This window comes from Diabrotica virgifera, chromosome 6 (genome assembly GCF_917563875.1).
Source record: "Diabrotica virgifera virgifera chromosome 6, PGI_DIABVI_V3a".
Lineage (NCBI taxonomy): Eukaryota > Metazoa > Arthropoda > Insecta > Coleoptera > Chrysomelidae > Diabrotica > Diabrotica virgifera.
Genome location: NC_065448.1, coordinates 116,522,676 through 116,546,399, shown reverse-complemented (window position 1 = coordinate 116,546,399; position 23,724 = coordinate 116,522,676).

Here is a 23,724-nt window from a genome sequence, read left to right as displayed (position 1 = left end):
GTACCATCATTGGATTATCAGCTTTCATTTGACACCTCATTTGTCAGTCTACTTGGTATAAAGACGCAGAAGTTATAGTCGCGGTCGTACGGACCGGCGGAAAGACAGCCTAGGTCAAATCGCTCACCTGTAGTACTATCATTGGATTATCAGCTTTCATTTGACACCTCATTTGTCATTCTACCTGGTATAACGACGGAGGGGTTATATGCGCGGTCGTACGGACCGACGGAAAGACAGCCTGGGTCAAATATCTCACCTTTAGTACCATCCTTGGAATATAAGCTTTCATTTGACACCTCATTTGTCATTCTACCTGGTATAATGACGGAGAAGTTATATTCGCGGTCGTACGGACCGACAGAAAGATTGCCTAGGCCAAATATCTCACCTTTAGTACCATCCTTGGATTATAAGCTTTCATTTGACACCTCATTTATCATTCTACCTGGTATAATGATTGAGGAGTTATACTCGCGGTCGGACGGACCGACGGACAGACCATGTAGGTCAAATATCTCACCTTTAGTACCATCCTTGGAATATCAGCCTTCATTTGACACCTCATTTCTCATTCTACATGGTATAATGACGGAGGAGTTATATTCCCGGTCGTACGGACCGTCGGAAAGACAGCCTAGGTCAAATATCTCACCTTTAGTACCATCCTTGGAATATAAGCTTTCATTTGACACCTCATTTGTCATTCTACCTGGTATAATGATGGAGGAGTTATATTGGCGGTCGGAGGGACCGGCGCACAGATCGCCTAAGTTAAATATCTCACCTTTAGTACCATCCTTGTATTATAAGCTTTCTTTTGACACCTCATTTGTCATTCTACCTGGTATAATGACGGAGGAGTTATATTCGCGGTCGGAGGGACCGACGGAAAGACAGCCTAGGTCAAATATCTCACCTTTAGTACCATCCTAGGTTTGTCAGCTTTCATTTGACACCTCATTTGTCATTCTACCTGGTATAATGACGGATAAGTTATATTCGCGGTCGGAGGGACCGAGTCACAGACCGCCTAAGTCAAATATCTCACCTTTAGTACCATCCTTGTATTATAAGCTTTCTTTTGACACCTCATTTGTCATTCTACCTGGTATAATGACGGAGGAGTTATATTTGCGGTCGGAGGGACCGACGGAAAGACAGCCTAGGTCAAATATCTCACCGTTAGTACCATCCTTGGATTATATGCTTTCATTTGACACCTCATTTGTCATTCTATCTGGTATAATGATGGAGGAGTTATATTCGCGGTCGTAAAGACCGACGGACAGACCGCCAAGGTCAAATATCTCACCTTTTGTACCATCCTTGGATTATCAGCTTTCATTTGATACCTCATTTGTCATTCTAGCTGGTATATTGACGGAGGAGTTGTGGTTACAGACAGACGGACAGACGGACGTGGATAATACAAAGTTTTCACATTTTTTCAAAATTGGGTGAAAACAATAAAACATGATGCCAGACTGATTTCTTTATGAAAATAATATATACATTCTCAAATTGTCTATTTTTCGTTGTGAATAATATTGTATTCAACAGTGATGCCAAATTTCTGATGCCAAAATGATTGATAATGAAAGTGGGATATACGTTTTCATGTATATAACGGCAGCGACAAAACGGTAAAACACTGAACTAAATGTATATAATATTTTCACTGTACGATCATTTTGGACTCAAACATTTTATGGAATAAACTTATATAACTTAGTAAGAGGTAAACAAGGAAAGCTGATATATTAAAGTAACATCAAGGAATCAAATCTCTAACTACCGAGCTGATTAGACTTCTGGTAGCAAGTACAGGAATAAAGTTATTAAGGTAGTGTAAAGTGGCATCGATATACAGATGCCACTTTGCAAGACGATGCCAAATCGATGGTAAATGCATAATGTATCGATGCCAAATTGATAGTAGGATATATATATATATATATATATGTGGATGTGTGAATTGTTCGTAAGGGGATTTTTCCACATTCTCTATTTCATCTATTTGATTTCGTACGAGTGGTCGTTAAACCAATAACCTTGGATCTTTGGTTCACTGAGTGTGTTTCAAAGATCTACATCTTATGTATATATATATATATATATATATATATATATATATATATATATATATATATATATATATATATATACAGGGTGGTGAATCGGAAAACGGGCCATAGGAAACTCAATGTAAAATTTTAAACTGTTGAATTCCTGCTTCCCTAATTATGTTACATCAAAAGTCATGAGAAGTTATTTGTAGAGGATTGAAATCTGTATTAAAACAGAAGTTACAATCGTTCTACGATTTAAACACATTCCAAAATTTTGAAGAATATAATGTATTTACCGCAGTAGGTATGTGTGGGCATGTTAGGCCACACGTTACTATTTAACTGACAGTGAGCACATTATTGACTGAAGAAAATATCTTTATTATTAATACTTTCTCCTCAACTGAGGGTATCTGATCAACTTTATTGTGTTTTAAACAATAAATGATAAAATAAATAAAGAAATTGACAGTTCAAATTGTTAAAATAATAAATTCATTGTCACCGAATGCAATCTTATACACATTATTGCACTGTGTGTGGCGTAACTTTGGCGTATTTCTCTGAAAATTGTATTATATTTTTACAAAATTTTGAATAATTATTGTTCGTAGAACAATATTAACAGTTGTTTTCAATACAGATTTCAATTCTCTACAAATAGTTTCTTATGACTTTTGATGTAAAATAATTAGGGAAGCAGGAATTCAACAGTTTAGATTTTTACATTGAGTTTCCTATGGCCCGTGTTCCAATTCACCACCCGGTATATATATATATATATATATATATATATATATATATATATATATATATATGTATGATTTAAAAAAATCAAAATTTTTCAACTTTTCGTAAATTATTTGCTTTTGATAATAACTCCAACAATGCTCGCTACACGTAAAAAATTCTAGATAGGTAACGAAAATTGAGTTTTTTTATTAGCAGAGATTTTACTTGTCTTTTGATTTCTGTATGAATCATAATAACCAAGACAGAAACGTTTAAGCCTAAATTTTACTGCGAGAACAATGTAACTGTAGCCTTTAAACCTATTACCTTAAAAAATAAAGTATTTGAAAGATTAAATGTAATATAGTTTTATAGCTCTTGAAATGAATGTTGTTCTGAAGCTATTTCCTTGTGGCATTTTTATGATTAACTATTTAGTGGGAAATAAGCCACAATTAAATTAAAAAAATAATTTTATTAACGTTTCGGAGCCCAAATCGGGTTTCGCTGTCAAAATACAAAATACTACTAAAATAAACAAAAATGTTGTTGCTAAGTAAAAAAATTCTTCTAATAATTTATTTAATCTGACTCATTTATATTGGTAATTCAGACGTATATTATACATCTTAAAGTAGAAGACTGTATTGGGATACACTGCATCTTAGTAATCATCTTATTAAGACAAATTCTTTAATAATTAAATGCCCTTGGTAAAAACAAATACGTTTGTTTTTAAAAAATGCGATTGACCTACATTACCACATCAATGCATGCGGTTTTGGTACAAGGTCAGTTTGAAATAATAATTAGTATATGTTATTTATAATCTAGTCTATTCAGCAGTTTTAGTATCACTCTCACTTTTGTTTATATAAAAATAAAAACAATAAACACGGCAATCGACTTTTAGATATACTTTCACGGAGAAAAGATTAGTCAATTGGTATTTGAGATCCCAGCGGATAACATCGCATCGATTAAATATTATACCACCAGCCACTTACCGTTAATACTCCAACGTACAAATAAATGTATGCACTGTGAGTATTATTTACTTCATCAACCCTTATGGTCGGGGGGTAACCACCCCTTAATTATCTGAGGTGGCTCAGAAGTTAGGAGCCACCATATGGCGATCCAGAACCAGGGACGAACACAGGACTGATAAACGGGACGAGTATGGAGAAAAACGTCAATGTTCTGGTACCTCGACCACCCTAGAATACGGTGTGGTATGTAGAAAGGATGGAGACATCAGGCCTGACATGGAGCTGAATGGAATGGTATGGAGATGGAACTTCGTGTGGACAATGGAAAATGGACAATGGTATGGGACGTGCAGCGAGGACTCTTGGTGATACGAACATTGACGTGTAAAAGTGGTAAGTCCATATTAGCTATTCTTATGGTATTTCCACGATATTACTCCTGATTCGTATAACCATATAATAAAGTAATATAATCGTAATTTAAGATACACATAATCTAAGTTTTACCAATTTTTATCTACCTATTCTATTTTAATTACCTTATTGGTATTATAAGGAATTTTTTTTTTACAAATATTATGGTTATTTATAGGACGTAATGAGACATTTTTATATGATTTTTATATATTTATTAGCATATATTTTTATCGTACCGACTTTTTATCCATTAATTTGATTTATCTACTGATTTTTAAGGTGATTTATATTGATTGATATAATGATTTTTTTATTGCAATTTACTATATTTTTACTATTTTTGACATAATATTTTATATACACATATATATTTACTATACCTCGTAAGACTGTCAAATTTATGCGTTCGTTACGGGTACAGGAATAAGGAAAATTATGAATAAATGAGTAGCAACAAAGTTACTTGGGAAAACTTCGTCAAAATAGTTGAGGAGATTACGCAAGAAGTAGTAAGACAAAGTAGAAGGGTCTTGAAGAAGAAAGTACCTAAATCTAAGGATATACAAGAAGAAGTAACGACACAGTTAATTAAATTGTATAACAAATTCACACACTTAACGAAGAAAAATTGGGAAGCGCTATAGGACAAACAAAGAGAAGCGTGTAACAAATATTTTGGAAGAATCAGAGACAAGGTTATACGCTCATTTCAAGCTGTAAACTTAAGAACAGTAGTTCCAAGTTCAATACACCAACCAATCGACAAGGAAATAGAGGAAGAACAAAGCGACGAAGAAGTAGAAGAGGAAAAAAGTGACGAGGAGATAGAGGAAAAAATTGACGAGGAAATAGAAGAGGGAAAAAGCGACATAAAATAAGATATAAAAATTTTAAACATGGTTCTGACAATTAACGAATTTTTGAATATTGCAAGCAAGATATTGCCCAATGAGTTTGACGGAAGCGCAGGTAAACTACAACCATTTTTAGACGCATTAGAGTTACTTGGAAAAATAGCAGAAGGACATGAAGAAACAGCGATAAAATTATTAAAAACAAGATTGACTAATAAGGCTAGAAACCCGATAACCACAGAGGATACGATCCCACTTATAGCAGCGGCACTGAAGAAAGAATTAAGAGGCGACAATCCGAAAACGAGATGAGACAAGGCAAGGAAACAAAGATGCAGCAGTGTACGCATCCGAAGTAGAGGAATTAGCGGAACAGTTGAAGGTAACATACATAGCGGAAGGAATGCTTGGAGCTAGCGAAAAAATACACAACGGAAACAGTTGTAGCAACAATGAAACGAAATGATAACATGGATAGAGCTAAGTTAATACTGGAGGCAGGTAATTTCACAACACCGTAGGAAGTAGTATCCAAATTTCTATCGATTGATACGACAGAGGAGAACACACAGGGAAGAGTATTCAATTATAGGACTAGTTATGAAAATAGGAGAGGACAGCAGCAATACAGAAGAGGATACCATAACAAATGCGATAGAGGAAGAAGAAATAACTTCGGACAACGGAATGAAGGAGAAGCAACAGAAAACCAACGGAATTATTCGAACAGAGGATATAGAGAATTTAACAACCAAACGTACAGAGGGAACCAGAGAGGAAGAAGTAACAGAAACGTAAGGTTACTTGAGCTAGAAGACAGCCAAGAGGAACCAGAAAACCAGCAGTTGGTGTTTTGAATGAACGAAACAAGGAAAGTACACAGTCAGAAGTGGAATATAATATTTACAACTTCGACTTAAACCTAACGAATTTTGTACGAATGATAACAGGAATCCTAGAAAACACAAATACCTTTATCATAGACACAGGAGCTGATATTTCAATACTGAAATGTTCACAAGATTTTATGAAGGAACATGTGAAACCAAACACAAAGGCGAAAATCAAAGGAGTAACTAAAGGAGAATTACAAACAATGGGAGAAGTTGAAACAACGCTAGAATAAAAGGATCTCGATTTGAGCATAACTTTCAATTAGCTGAACCTAGCTTTCCTATTCCAACCGACGGAATCATTGGGAGAGACTTTATTTCAAACTTTCAATGCATACTAGACTACGCTAACCTTAAAATGCACATTAAAGAGGACAATGATTTTTACATTAGTACGAACATACTGGATAATATAGACAATGACACGATAATAATACCGCCCAGATGTGAAATTTACAGAGTCGTAAAAATTTTTCAAACGCTGAAGAATGACAGGATAGTGGAACAACAGGAAATACAACCAGGAATATTCATAGCGAGAGCAATTATTTCAAGTAATAATCCGTACATCAAAATTTTAAACACAACCTACGAAACAGTAAAAGTAGAGACAAACGCAATCAAAACATTAGACATTAAATTAGTCAACATATATAGACTGATCAACGACAGCAAGGATAGGAAAAAAGAATTACGGGAATCATTGAAGTTAGACATTCCAGAATACATACGCGATAAGTTAGTATCTTTATGTGAAGATTATTCAGATATATTCGCCCTAAGGCATGACATGCTAACATGTAACAACTTCTACGAGCAGAAACTGAGAGTCAAAGACCAAACTCATATATATATATATATATATATATATATATATATATATATATATATATATATATATATATATATATATATATTTACATCCTACTATTCTTAAGGACTCAATCCATACCGCAACCGTACAGCCTCTCCTATTTAGAGGTGTATATAATATTTTAATTATCGAATATATTGAATCTAGTGACAAAACATTCTTAATGCCCAAATTTCTATTTTGATAAGATGAAAATTAATATATACTTGTCTTTTTGGTTCCGTTATCATTATAAACTCATTACGATTTCTTACTTTTGCAGCCTCATGAGTATAATTTTAAACAGTATTGTGGTGTTGCGGCCTCATATACACAACATTATAGACTCAAACAGTGTTGTCAATTCGCTCACTGCGTATTTAGATAATTTGGGGTTTCCCCTTTGTGATTTCAACGAAGTTATTTCCTATTTCGCGATTGTTTAAGTAATGGGATACATGAAATCGGAACATATGGTTTTAAAATCGACAAAAGTATAATAATTTAATAGTCTGTATTTTTAAACAAACGCTTATAACTTTACTGGTAAAATATTTTAATGACTTCTAAAAATAATCTGAACACGATAATATGTATTGAAAGAAATATAATAATTTTGGTTGGGTCAATGTAATACTTTTTTAATATTTCACGTTGTTCATTCGTTTAATTTCTCAACGATAATACATAAATATATAGAATCTAACTTTATATTAGATAATTAGGTAATATAGAATATAATTAGATTCGTAGTTAATATACACCTAGAAAGCAAATTTCTTGAATTTTTATTAAATTTATTTTTTATACAGGGTGTCCCAAAAAGATTGGTCATAAATTATACCACAGATTCTGGGGTCAAAAATAGGTTGATTGAAATTCACTTACCGATATAAATAAAGCACACAAAAAAAGTTACAGCCCTTTGAAGTTACAAAATGAAAATAAATTTTTTTTCATATATCGAAAACTCTTAGAGATTTTTCATTGAAAATGGACATGTGGCATTCTTATGGCAGCAGCATCTTAAATAAAAAATATAGTAAAATTTGTGTACCCCATAAAAATTTTATGGGGGTTTGTTCCCCTAAACCCCCCAAACTTTTGTGTACGTTCCAATTATTAGTGTGGCACCATTAGTTAAACACACTGTTTTTAAAAAATTTTTGCCTCTTAAGACTTTTTTGATAATCCAGTGTTTATCGAGATATTTTGAATATTTATCGAATCCACCACATATTTGTATATGTCTAAGTACGATTATAGAGACCTGTTAATAATCTGAAAATTTGTTAATAACCTATTTATAATTTACATTTTTAGGTATATTTTAAAAAAAGAAGCCACATCTCGATAAAAGGTGACTTATCAAAAAAAGACTAAGGGCAAAAAAGTTTTAAAAACACTGTGTTTAACTAATGGTACCACAATAATAGTTTATTTGGAACGTACACAAACATTTGGGGGGTTTAAAGGTACAAAACTCCCATAAAATATTTATGTAAATACATTAAAAAGAAGCCGCATCTCGATAAAAACTCGCTTATCGAAAAAATACTAAGAGGCAAAAAACGTTTTAAAAACGTTGTGTTTAACTAATAATGAATTAATTGGAACGTACACAAAAGTTTGGGGGGCCGTTTAAGGGATCAAAACCCCCATAAAATTTTTATGGGGTGGACAAATCTCACTATAATTTTGTTTTAAGATGATCCTGCCATAAGAATGATACATGTCCACTTTCAATAAAAAATCTTTAATAGTTTTCGATATATTGAAAAAAATCGATTTTCATTTTGTAACTTCAAAGGGCTGTAACTTTTTATGAGCACATTTGTACTAAGGTAAGAGGTTTAATCGAACTATTTTTGACTCCAGAATGTGTGGTATAATTTATGACCAATCTTTTCGGGACAACCTGTATATAGGTCAGTAAAATGAAATACGGCGATGAATTAACGTGAAATACGGCGATAAAATTTCACAAAAATTTGGATATAGGTTCCTCTTATAAGTACTCAACTTTACTTCTGAACTTGTGCCATTGGTTGCTTTTACTTGGGAGTTGAAATCTTGTAGGCGAAAAAACGTACGTTCAAAAAATGTACGGAAATGGATAAATTAGCAAATTTTAAGCAACTCTTGTGCTATAGAATTTTTGCTCTAAGTTAATACTTTTCAGTTATTTGTGAGTGAAAATGTTAATTTTTCAACGAAAAAAACCACGATTTTAGACGGTTTTTCGTAAATAACTCAACAACTAAATAATTTGTAAAAAAAATAATATTAGCAAATATATAGCTTATAAAAAATAGAAAACGGTACATTCATGAAGTCTGTAGACTCAAATTACAAATCGAGTATTTCAACGTGAAATAACCAAAAAATGAAGCACTTTTTGGGAAAATATGCAGAAAACTCAAAACTTTTATTTACTTTTCTAAATTTTTCCTTTCTTATGGCTAACACTTTTTAATATAATTTTTAAAAAAAGCATTTTTTTTTTCAACATTTCGAAGTTTGTTTTTTTATTTTATCAGTAACCACTTTCTTTTCAAAAATAAGCACTTTGAACCGGTGGGTGAAACTTAAAGATCATACATGTTTCGACGAGTAGTCAAATCTAAGTATTCAAGCTTAAATAACGGGAAAACGATGCAATGTATAAAATATACCTGCTAAATATTTGTCAAAGTACTTCGCAATACCTATCAAATGAGCTTAAGAATAAGTTAATAGCGTCAAAATTAAGCAAGTTATTATGAAAATAAGAGAACCCCTTGGAATTTACAAAAAAAATTCCATTTCCACAAAAATTAAAATTTATAATAATCCTTACAAGAACTTCTTTATATTAGCATAAGTAATGATTTCAATAATTTTGACCGGTTTAGAATGCATATTTTTGAAAAAAAGATATAATTTAAAAAAATCATAATTTTTCAAATTATTGTAATTTTCATATTCTTTTGATAATAACTCCAAAAATAATCAAAATACGTAAAAAATTATATAGAACCAAATTTTAGTTTTTTCTGTCAAATATTTTACTATTTCTATAGGGTAAAAAATAGCCGAGATAGAAACGTTTAAATCTTGAATTAACCTTTTATTTTTAAAAAAGTAAGAGGTATAAAAGATTAAGTTTTACGTGGTGAAATAGCCCTTCAAACTAACTTTCAAACGGTTTTTAGGTGAACATGATATCGTAAAAGTGGACGGAGGTATTAAAAAAAACATAACATTTTTTGGAAACATTTTTAAAAGATAAATTTTGAAAAAATTTTGGAGCATAAATTTTAATGCCATCAACATGTTCGGGGCTCATTTGATAGATATTTTTAAGTACTTTGACAATTGTTTATTAAGTTTATGTTATAAAATGCATCATTTTTCCGTTATTTCAGCTTGAACACTTAGATTTTTTACTCGCCGAAAAAAATATACATTCAATCACCTATAACTCACTTTTAGTTAACACTAAAAGGTTTTTCTAGTAAGGAGTTTATTCCGTTTTTTATTAGCTTCAATATTGGTAATAATAACTTTTTGTAAAATCTTATAGTTTTTGAGCTATTGATGAAAAATCGGTTAAAAACATGTGTTTTTCTCAAGAAAAATTAAAATCTATGATCTTTAATAACTCAAAAAGTTTACATTTATTTTAATAACTTTATATAACAAATGTTGCTTAGAATTTGTTCCTCTATCGAATTATGGGGTTATTTTGAATAAAATAATTTTCATCCCCGAGAAGGGGTGACATCCACCCCAGGGTAAAAGCGCAAGTTGGCACCATGTCACCTTTGTTCCTTGAGATATCCTCTACCTACTCACAAATTTTCATACAAATCGATGGAGGTTCAACGAAATCGGAGGTAATAGCTCATATCCACCTTCAGTGACTCCACTAAAAGGGAACAACTTTATTTTGAGCGTCGCGTCACTTGCTTAATTTTGGTGCTAAAAATGTTATAAAAATCAAAAACAAAGCTTTTATTAAACACTTTTAAAAAATTTTGATGAGTTTTCCCTGAAAAGTCCTTAATTTTTTGGTTATTTAACGTTGACATGTTCAATTTGGAATTTGACGACTAAGAACCTACTTTTCATAACTCTGCTTCTACGGGGTTTACAGACTTAATTCATATTCTATTTTTTCATGTTTTTATAAGCTACATTTTTGCTAAGAATATTTTTTTGGATAAAATACTTACTTTTTGAGTTATTTGTGAAAAACCGTCTATAAATTTGTGTTTTTTTTTTTGTTGAAACATGGACAGTTTCACTCGCAAATAACTCAAAAAGTATTATCTTAAACGTGAAAAGATCCAATAAAACAAAAGTTGCTTAGAATTAGTCAGTTTATCCATTTTTGAGAAGGGGTGGCTTTCACCCTTCAAGTAAAAGCAACCCTGGGCTCACGTCCAAAACTGAAGTAAAGGGGAAAAGGAACCTAAATCCATATTTTCAAGCAAATCCGTCATTTACCTAATAGGCAAAATGCCTGTTTTTCTTCGTCTGTGCCTCCTACTCAAATGAAATATTATCATCTCGTCTCTTTCGTTGTAGATATGTGCTTCTTTTTGAAATGCTATTTATCCCGTATTATTCTAACTATTATGTCTTCTTACATTTTACTGGTAAGCCTATTCCATTCTCTTCTTCTTTTTTGCACTCATTCTTTGATGTTGTTTATTCTGCATATGTGTCTAATCTCAGTACTCATTTATCTGTCCAATAGTGTTTTTGCGATTATTCTTCTTACTATTCAAAACAAGTAATTGGAATTCGTAAATCCTAGGTTTTCATCCAAAGTGACCGAAAGTAGAACCGGAAGTCGATATTTGAACTATTCGTGTAACTTTGCGTCCGTCGATTGATATACGATTTCACTAATTTTGAGTAATTTTTACTAAACTTTCGGTCATAACTGTTTAACCTGAAATGACTTCCAAACCTGAACTAAAAATTCATGCTCGACTTTTCAATAAGCTTCGATTGCTATGTCACAATGTACTATTTCTGCAACTATAATATGGCACTTTCCGGTTAGAATTATTTAATCGGAAATGATGTAAGAATCAAAAATATACATTTGTTTTCATCTTACTAAGGCACGCCGAATAATATATCGCTTATACTATTTAGGTGACTTTAAAATGGTACTTCCGCTTGCAACTCTAAATCCGAAAGTCGGGCGTCAAATTTCTCATCTTTAATACCACCCTTGGGTTACAAGCTTTCATTCGATATCTCATTTGTCATTCTATCGGTATTAATAACGGAAGAGTTATATTCGCGGACAGACAGTCACGAAACCGGAAATATATATTTGTTCTCGTCTTACTAAGGCGCGTCGAATAATATATCGCTTGTACTATTCTGACGATGTTAAAGCAGTATTTTCGGTTTCATTTCTAAAACCAGAAATCCTTGGTCAAATTTCTACCCCCTTTAGTACCTTCCTTGGCTATAAACTTTCTTTTGACACCTCATTTGTCATTCTACCTAGTATAATGACGAAGAAGTTGTGTTTACGGACGGACAAACATGCATGAAACCGGAAGTATATATTAGTTTTCGTCTTGCTAAGGCCTGTCAACTAATATTTCGCTTGTACTATTTCAGCGATTTTAAAACAATATTTCCGGTTTCAACTGTAAAACCGGAAGTCGGAAATCAAATTTCTAATATACCTCTAATAAAATTTTTGGGTTAGAAATTCCCATTCGACACCTCATTTGTCACTATTTATTTTAATAACGGAGGAGTTATATTCGCCGACAGACAGACTGAAGGACGGACAGGCATGAAACCGGAAGTATATATTAATTTGTTCTCATCTTGCTAAGGTGCGTCGAATAATATATCGCGTGGACTATTTCGGTGACTTTATAACAGTACTTCCGGTTGTAACTATAAAACCGGAAGTGCAAGGGCAAATTTACCACATTTAATACTATCCACACAGAGGCGATTAGGCCTTACATGGGCATCATTTTGCAAAGTAAGCCATATTCTAAAAAGCTCAATTCCTAGGTGTATTAAGCGAAAGGTTTATAACCAATGTGTTTTGCCAGTACAAACTTATGAAGCAGAGACTTTAGCACTGACGCAAAAATTCAGAGTCACACAACGAGCCATGGAACGTGCAATGCTGAACGTGAGCCTTCGAGACCACATAACAAACCAACAAATCAGGCAAAGATCAGGAGTTCAAGACGTCATCGAAAACGATACGACGCTTAAGTGGAACTGGGCAGGGCACTTAGCTAGAACACAAGATGGACGGTGGACACAACGAATCATGGAATGGAGGCACAGAAACTATAAAAGAAGCCGAGGACGACCACCGACTAGATGGACCGACGACATTGCAGGAAACTGGCTACAAGAGGCCCAGTGTAGAGAATACTGTAAAGAACTAAGGGAGGCCTACGTCCAGCAGTGGACGCGATTGGCTGATTGATTGATTAATACCATCCTTAGGTTATAAGCTTTCATTCAACATTGCATTTAGCCTCATTTATTATCCTTCTATCTGGTCTAATGACGGGAAGAAGTTGTGTTTATAGACAGACAGACAGACATGCATAAATTCAACGTTTTCACATTTTTTTAGAATGGGCGAAAACAATATTTATTTTTATTTATGTAACAGCGATAGTTATATTCTGAATTACAAACATATATACATACCTACCTTAATACATGTGTTAATGAAAATTTAAAGAATTGTGGAAAATTTCTGTGAAACAAAATATCCTCGCGTATGACTATTAATAAAATAAAATATACCTAATGCAATTCAATACATTTTCTAACACATAAAAATGAACAATACCAGTAAATCACCTGTAAGCAAGACGATTGTAAAATATGCGGGATAGAATGATTCAATAGTCGAGCAACAGTGTTGCCAGCTAAGTCGAGGCCATAATGTCGTATGATAGTTTAACACATGAAGGATATACACATTGAATATACACATAAAAGCGACCTCCAACGGCAAATGGCTGAACTATAAGCGACGTTACGGACTCATTTTGTTTTAAGATTTACAGGAATTCTAAGACACCAACAAGATTTGTAACATTTTTGTTTGGTAGGTAGAGGTCTCTAGTTTCTCATTCAACAAAACTTTGGTAGAAAATGACAACCAGTTAAAAGAAATACATGAAAAAAATTACGGACTCCGTATATTGAGGCCGTAAATCGCTCGAGTCCGTTGTGTATGGTCAAAACCTTAATACCGAGTCCGCAATGTTAAGAGGATATATATATATATATATATATATATATATATATATATATATATATATATATATATATATATATATGGCTCACAAATGATAGGAAGCCCGCTACAACCTGCAGATGAATGGAAGCCCGCGGTTTACGGGGTAAGTGGATTGTAGCACTGTCTTATTCCTACAGTCTTACGAAGCCCACTCGTATAAACGCGTTCACAATGTATATGGATTACGCATTATACGAAGCCCGACGATGTTGCCATGTTTTAATTTACGTTTAAATAATACGACTGTTCTACGAGATCCTTATATGTGTATATAAGTCGTCATATTACCTGTTATAAGAAGCCCAATTCTATTCAGCAATCTATACGAAGCATTTTAGAAGAGTCAAGATAGAACGAAAATATGCATTGTTTCGGAGCAATTCAAACAAGATTATCTTTTTCTAAAACTTTTTTTGTTAGTTTATATACATGTTAAAGTAAAAAGTTCTACTCACAGATTTTGCCGCTAATTGTTTATTATTTGTTTAAACAATAACAATAATTGTTTTGTACAGTGTGTCCATTTAACACGTTCACGGACACTGCGTCAAATGTATAAGCAAGTGTTGTGACACTATATGTATTTTGCAAAGTAGAATAGGGAAAAATTCAACGTATATAGACGTTGTGTCACATTACATCAATGGAAATTAGACGACTATAGACGTTCTGTTCGTCAACGTGAAAAGTTTTGCATGGTCTAAATTAAAAATAGAACCATCAGTTCATTTTTTTTAAGCCGTATACGAGATATTATATCAAAAAATATGAATTTTACTCAAGAGTAAAGTAGCTTTATTATTCAAAATATTGAAAATTGTTATAATGAAAAGTTGTTTGGAATTAAGAACTATATTCTAATATGCCATTTCATCTTTCCAATTAAAAAAAAAGTTGAATTTTTTTTAATTATGGATATACAACATTATTTTCAGTTATTTCAATTATGATAACTCTTTTATTATTAATTATACGAAAAAAAGTTATCCTTTGTAAAAAGTTTGCATGGCCAAAGACCTTAAATACAACCATCTTATATCAATTTTGATTAATTTTATACGAGGTAAGTCAAAAAAGATAAATTTCGATCAAGAATAAAGTACCTTTAGGCAGGCCGCACATCAAAGAAACATGAAACGTAAATTACGTTTCATGGAAATAAACCACTGCTAAACAAATATATGTCCGGCCATTTATGAAACTCTCCGAAAATAAAAATGTGTCATGAGCATGAATCACACTCGTTTCATTGGTAGGCGGACTTTGAGATTTGTTTAGCAGTGTTTTCTTTTCATGAAACATGTTTTTCGTTTCATGTTTCATGTTTTTCGTTTCATGTTTCTTTGGTGTGCGGCTTGGCTTATCGTTCAGAATATTTCAATGAGAAGAATGGAATATTGGAAGATGGTTTTTAGTGTTGTTCTGAAGCTATTTTCTTGTGGCATTTTTATAATTATTTTGATTGGGAAATAAGCCACAATTAAATTGAAAAAATAATTTTATTAACGTTTCGACGCCCAAATCGGATGTCCTTGTCAAAATACAAAATATTACCGAGTAAATATTTAGTAACATTTTATATTTTGACAACGACATCCGATTTGGGTGTCGAAACGCGAATAAAATTATTTTTTCAATTTAATTGTGGCTTATTTCCCAACCAAAGATAGATTCCCAACCTAGCGACCCGGCATTGGTCGCTAGGTAGATTGTTAAGCGAGTGGTCGCGCGTGAGATTTTCTCTCAAATATCCAAATTTTACCTTTTTTTATAAAATAAAATTTTTAAAACAGCTTTTAAACTTTTTTTATTAACTAATAATAAGAAAAAAAAATGTAACATAATATAGGTAATAATATAATAAAATAAAAAGAAATAATCGGAATTAAACCAATATTAATCAATCTCCGTATCTTGATAATTTACGGCACAGCACACAAATATAACTAGAATGCTCTGGAAAAATTGATTGATGACAATTACAATTTTTTTTACATTATTTCAGGTTTTATGTGCCAAAATAAAATTAATTTTTATGTACAGTTCGTAACGCGGGTGGTCGCTTAATGAGAGAATGTCTCACTTGAAGCGCGCTGTCTCAACAATTGGGTGATATTAGGTCAACTGAGTCACTATCTAAGCGGACGATTCTATTAGATTGTCGAGGGAGGATAGATAGGAGACTAGAAGGAACTACAGATCGTATAATTTCCCAGAAAAAAAATTCTGTGCAATTTTCTGAAACCGTGAGAGAAAATCTCATATAGCGACCACTGGCGGGTTAATTATGGTTTTTAGTTCTAAACAACTTTACATAAGCACAATTTTCAATATTGTGAAAAATAAGGGTATATTATTTAAGTACTCTTGAGCAAATTCATATTTTTTATATACCTCGTATAAAATTGACAAAATTTGATATAAGACGGTTGTATTTTAGGTTTTAGACCCTGTAGAACATTTTATAAAGAATAACTGTTTTTCGTAAAATGAATAATAAAAGAGTTTTCCACCTACCTCTTCCGAAAATATACTTTTCCGGACCTGATTGTAGGGAGCAAAGTTGTACTTTTCCTCCCTAGGGAGGAAAATATTTTTCCTCCCTAGGAAGGAAAAGTAAAAGTGACGTCATGGTATTTTATTCATGGAATATAACTTATTGACGCGCTGTACAATATCTATTTTCTATTACGTAAGTATCTATACATTTTAACGTTTATTTAAAAACAGTCGGTATTTTGCAGAATGGTAAAAAACAGTAAATGGTTATTCCGATTTAACAATGTTTACATTAATAATTTGACTTATATTTGACAGTTGAGAGTTATATTGTACCTACTTGTTAGTTTGAGTTCTAATAAATTTTGTTGGTTAGTTACATAAATAAAGTAAAAATTAAAAAATGATTTGTTATTTGAGGAAGGTGGAAAAACCATATGTATAACATGGGAGTAAAGTGCCTTTTCCTGCCTTGAATGATTACTGCCCGACGCAAGTAGCACTTTCCTCCCTTGTTATACAAATAGCTATATGTATCATAATTGAAATAAACAACTAAAAATAATGTTGATTAGAAAAATTTTCAATTTTTTTTCCATTAGAAGGATGAAATTGCATATCAGAATATAGTTCTTAATTCCAAACAATCATGTTAAATTATATAATTTAAAATAATTTTAAAAATATCGTTAAATTTTGTTTCTATTTTGTTTTGATTATGCTGAATCCGAATATGGCATTACAATTTGAAAATGCTTGTTAAGAAGCTCTTCTACACTATGTCTGCGTAGCAAGGAACCATATTTGAAACATTTTTATTACAAATTTTACGAAAAAAAGTTTATTCGTCATAAATTGCTCTGCATAGTCTAAAATCTAAAACCCAATCATCAGATATCAAGTTTTATCAATTTTATACGAGGTATGTCAAAAATACGAATTTTGTTAAAGAGTAAAGTACCTTTATATTCCAGAATATCAAAATATGGGTATTATAAAAAGTTGTTGGGAATTAAAAACTATGTTTTATTATAATTACATCATTCTAATTGAAAAAAAAATTCAATGTTTTCTCAAATTACGGATATTATTTTATTTCAATTATTTTAACTATTTTATTATTAATTTTACGAAAAAAAGTTATTCTTCATAAAATACTCTATTCTGGTCTAAAGTCCAAAAAACAACCATCAGATATTAAACGTCCAACAACCATCAGATATTTTTCAATTTTATACGAGGTATGTAAAAAATATGACTTTTGCTTAACAGTTCAGTATGGTTTGTTCAACAGTAAATGGTTGAGTTCAATTAGTGCGGTCGTAAATATTATTAAATTTATCTGACCTGGCCCATTGTTAAGACCCACCCGGAGCGATAAGCAACCGAGGTAGACAGAGTTGGTCTTTTGACAATTAACACTGACTAGACGGTAATCCCATAATAAAGCAAAGAAATTGTACCAGAAAACATATTTAAATTTTACCTGAAACCGGACCTTTTATACTATTATCGGTTATTCCAGGATGTTTATCCTGTGGTAACTAATTGAACTCCACCATTTACTCTTAAACATACCATACCTTTATAGTTCACAATATCTCATTTAGAAGAATGTAATTGAACAGTGAAACATATTTTGTAATTCCAAACAACTTTTTTAATAACAATTTTGGATATTGTGAAATCTAAAGGTACTTTACTCTTGAGTGAAATTCATATTTTTTACATACCTCGTATGTCAAAATGTAAAATCGTATGTAAAACCTCGTATGTAAAATTAATAAAATTTGATATTTGATGGTTGCATCTGAGATCATATACGATGCAGAGTATTTTATAAAGAATAACTTTTTTCGTAAAACTGGTAATAAAAAAGTTATTAATAGGTTCGAAGTTACGCAGACATAATGTTTAAGAGCTAAAAATATTTTTTTGTTGAAAATGTATTATTGTTCAAGCTTATTATTAAATTTATTTTAGGTAAGTTTTAGAGAAAATATTTTTGATCACTTTTTATAAACAATTTTTTAGTTGGTAATTTTCGGTTTTTGTATTACATTTTTGTTATCTTTCTTAATTTTTGTCAAAAAGGAATAGTTTATTTCATTTCTAAAATAAAATTATTGAGTAAATTTTAAAAAAATACATCAAATGCTTTAAAAAATCACCTATAAAATTGTAAAAAATCTTTTGAAACTTGAGTAATACCGTTTTAAAGTGCTGGTAATTCTGTAAACTACGTTTTTACTTAAAACTTACGTAAAAGTTTTCAAAAATTGCATTTTTTTGCGTCATATCATTTGAATTAAATTTTTGGCATTTTTTTAATGAAACATTGTTTAGTAAGATGTTTGAAAGGTAAGTTGTGCAAATTTGAGAGCTTTATAAGAAAAATTTTATTAGTTACACATTTTTAAATAATGTTTAAACAAAATTCAGCCCACACCGTACTTATGCCCATACATTTTATTTATTTTTATTATAACCATAAGATAGCTTAATTGTTCTTCTTTCCAATTAAGCTATCCTTTCTTGTTCCTTCTCTTAATTTCCTTTTTTCTTGTCCAATTTGTAAAATTTTATTTCATCCATTAATTAGAGAAATACACTGAAATAACTCAGCCGTGCACTTCGCTAGTTTACAGTGCGCCAATGTTTGTGAGAAGGGTACTTTAGCGTTATAAATAAAAAATTATAGAAGCTACAGATTTAATTTTATAAAAAATTTAATCTTATATTTAGTCCATTATTTGACGGTTTTTGCGGTAAATTTTAAAGAACCGCTTGGATTGACTTGAACTTTGGCATACATATAGATAATATGTCAAAGAAAAAAAGTGATATTGTGCCGATGTGTGCTTTTGCTCTGGGGGTGGGTACCACCCCTTCTCGGGGGTGGAAATATGTAACCTCAAAATAACCTCGGAAATTAATAGATATTTCAATTCTGAGTAAAAAATCTTATATTCGACTTTTTCGGTAAATTGATATTTAGCAAGTTATTCACGATCGAAATTGATGATTTCCTACATGAAAAATGCATGTTTTTGAGTGGATTTTCAAAAATATCTCTAAAATTATGCATTTTTACGAAAAAATTATTATAATCAAAAAGAAACCTATTAAATGAGTGAATGGAGTTCACAAAAAATAATTTTTTAAATTATTATAGCAATAACACAACCTAAGTTACAGCTTACTTAACCGACTTAACTCGAATTAACCTTGAATCAAACATTTTAGTCCTGTCGCCAGGGGGGGTACAACGGCTTCCTGTATTCAGATGGACTTACCCAAGTTTTTTTATGTATTTTGACCTGTAGAACACGAATTTTTTGGGTAACAGTTGATCCGGATATCGATAAGATTGTTATAAACCAAGAAGTTGAGGAATCACATAACAGCGATTTCTTGCAAAAGAAAACATCTTTTTGTATTTTTTGGGCCATTCTAACCAAAAAATGTTCCTACAATTTTTTTCGTAGGATGCATAGTTTTCGAGATAAACGCGGTTGAACTTTCAAAAAATCGAAAAATTGCAATTTTAGAACCCGAATAACTTTTGATTAAAAAATAAAATAGCAATTCTGCTTACCGCATTTGAAAGTTCAAGTCAAATTTTATCGGTTTTAGTTATTTGTATTGCTAAAAATTTATTATTTTATTGTTAAAACAAAGCTATAAACACCTAGTGCTTGAGTGATGTTTTCAATGATTTCTCATTTAAAATCGAATGAGTAGGTAGAGGACGTAAAAGTGTAAGCATGGCTATTTCTACGTAGCATGCATTAAAACGCATGTATTAGGCACGGGAAACACTATGTGTTTATAGCTTTTTTTAACAATCAAAAAATAAATTTTAAGCAATCCAAATATTCAAAACAGATAAAATTTGACTTAAACTTTTAAAGGCGGTAAGCAGAATTGCTACTTAATTTTTTAATCAAAAGTTATTCGGGTTCAAAAATTGCAATTTTTCGATTTTTTGAGAGTTCAACCGCGTTTATCTCGAAAACTATGCATCCTACGAAACAACTTGTAGGAACATTTTTTGGTTAGAATGACCCAAAAAATACAAAAAATTGTTTTGTTTTGCGAGAAATCGCTGTTATGTAATTCCTCAACTTCTTTGTTTATAACAATCTTATCGACATACGGATCAACTGTTACCCAAAAAATTCGTGTTCTACGGGCCAAAATACATAAAAAAAACTTGGGTAAGCCCATCTGAATTAAGAAGGCCGTTGTACCCCCCCTGGCGACAGGACTATTTTATCATTAAATAACGCAAGAAGTAGAGATTTTTAGAAAAAAATTATGGAGACATCTTTTAAATATTTTACTGATGCCTTTAAAAGGTGCTATGATAAAAGTGATTTGGATAAAAAATGGCTGAGTTATTACAAAAACAAAACGATTATGTCGTTGAAAAATCAAAAAAGTAATTACTTAAATTGGTGAATTTTCCACATAAATAAAAATTAACATTATTCCATACACAATTAGGTTTATTTATAGCCTGACTACGCGTTCTGAGATTTTAACCAGTATAAAGTGCTTAGGTTTGAAAAAAACTTCAATTTAGTATTAAATTATTTTTTGATATTTTATAAATGTTTTCCATTTTTCCAAAATTACTTGAAAACTAAAAGAAATCTAAAAAATATATATCAATACTAAAATGTAGTATTTTTTATACTAAAACTTATTCAGTTTTTTCAATGTCTCTATGGTAAACACTGAGTGAGATATTTATATTTTAAGTTTGCACGTAAGTGTGAGAAGCAGTTTTCTAAGCTCTTTGAATCGAATGCTTTAAAAATCAAAGACATCCAGAAAGTCCAGCTTCTGCATACTTTTAGCACTTATAATTCCTCATAAAATAAGTTTTGGAACAATGAAATATCTTGAAAATTACAGAAGTTATCGTTAAAAATCCACATTGAAACTTATGTCGAATACTATTTAAGTGTTGATATAATTATTTTATTTTTTTTCATGAAAAAGGCGCATCGTATGAAAAAAAGGGAAGATATATTTTCTGTCATAAATTAAATAAGTAATTCAAAAATGCTTTTTAATTTGAAATACCTCAGTGGCGTACTATTTTTTTTTTAAATTCAGAACAGTACCCGTATGCGCGCCAATGATGAATATAAAATTCTTAATAGTAAGCCTGTCAATAAATGCGTAATAACTACCTCTTAAAACCCACCAAATTTCATTTGCATATCTCAACCGGTTTTAGAGCAATCAATAAATCTTCACTTTGTAAGAGAAATCTCAACACCCCGTATCTTGGAACTTCATTAACTACGACACTGGTTCTACTAGGTCTCCAAACTTCATACATACTCAAATTTTTTCAGTTTTTCATAATCTATATTTCTGCTCGGAATATTTTTTCGATAAAATACTTTTTGAGTTATTTGCGAAAAACCGTCTAACAACGTGGTTCTTTTGTTGAAAAATGAACATATTCACTGCAAATAACTCGAAAAGTATTGACTTAGTGAAAAAACTTTATAGAACAAAAGTTGCTTAGAATTAGTCAGTTTATCCATTTTCTGACTTATTTTGGACCTATATTTTTTCACCCCCGATAAGGGGTGAAACTCACCCCCAGGTCAAAAGTACATATCGGTACTATATCACTTTTTTTCCTTAACTTATTAGCTATATGAATGCCAAATTTCATGTCAACCCAAGCGGTTGTTTAAAATTCACAGGTTTTGCAATATTTTAACGTGAGTGAATGATCTAAAGAAATCTATTTGTAGGGGTAATTTATAAGGGTTGAAAATATTAAATACTTAATAAACTAAATTGCAAACATAAAATAAAGTTTAGATCATTACAAAATACATTATTACTAAATTTAAACTTTCAAAATATTTTTTAAACAAATTCTTATTTAGAGGGTAGTGTTTAAGGGTTTAAAAATAGTTATAAACTATAAAATACATTTCAATATGAGAAACTATCAAATTCCTATATTTAACATACTATTTAACGTACCTACACATAATTTAGATTTAAATAACGCTTATATCGGCTGTTTTTAATTTTTGGTAAAAAAGGGTAGTTTTCACCCCTTAAAAATAAAAAGCACATATTGTAGTCATATCACTTTTGAAGAGAAGGATAAAATGAGCTTATTTGCAAAATTTCTTCTAAATTGTAGCGGTTCTTTAGAATTTAGAGGTCTTGAAATATTTTACCGTTAACGAACGGACTAATTATAAGGTTTTTTTCAATAGTCTGAATTTTTCAATAGTCAAGTCAGTTTTTTTCTAAAATTTATATTTTCGGGGTTATTTAAAGAAACATCTAATTTCGCAGTTCATTTGTTTAATAAAAAATTAAGTTCCCACTTCTAGAGTAGAACTTTTTAATATGTTGTTTATGAAACATTTCTTAGGGCCATCGGTACATAATTCGCAAATATTTTAAGGCTATCCCTACTTTTTCTGTCTTTACAGGACAAATTACGTGTAGTAAAATTGTCACTGGTATGGATATGTAAACTTTACTTGACAATTTCATCATTAACTGTAAAGATGGCTTTTGAATGTTCTTGGATAACTTTTACTAGTATAATTAATTGCCTTAATTGTTAATTCAGTTAATTAATATGATTATTTCATATTTCCGACCAACAGAAAGCTACAGAAATACAAATTAAATTGATCATTTTTGATAATATCCCATCGTCAAGTATATTACGTCAGATGCCCTTCGTTGCTCTGAAAAAATACATTCAGTGACATTAATGACAATTACTGTTTTAAAACTTATAAAAGTGATGACTTTCAATCGTCAAATATTTATAACAACTGTGTGTTTAATTGTACTAATTTGTACTTACATAAATAAATTACAATAAAATTTTGGTTTTAAACAGTTTTATTCATGAAATAATCGCAGCAAATTGCAGCTCGATCTCTGAAATTATTATCGAATTGTTTCCCTCGTGCCACTTGACGTAATTTCACTCCCCTTCGGGTCGTGAAATTAATACTGTCAAAGTGTCACTCTGGAAAAATTCGATAATTTCAGAGCTCTTGTGCAATTACTACTGATAATTTTTGAAGTGAAAACTTCTT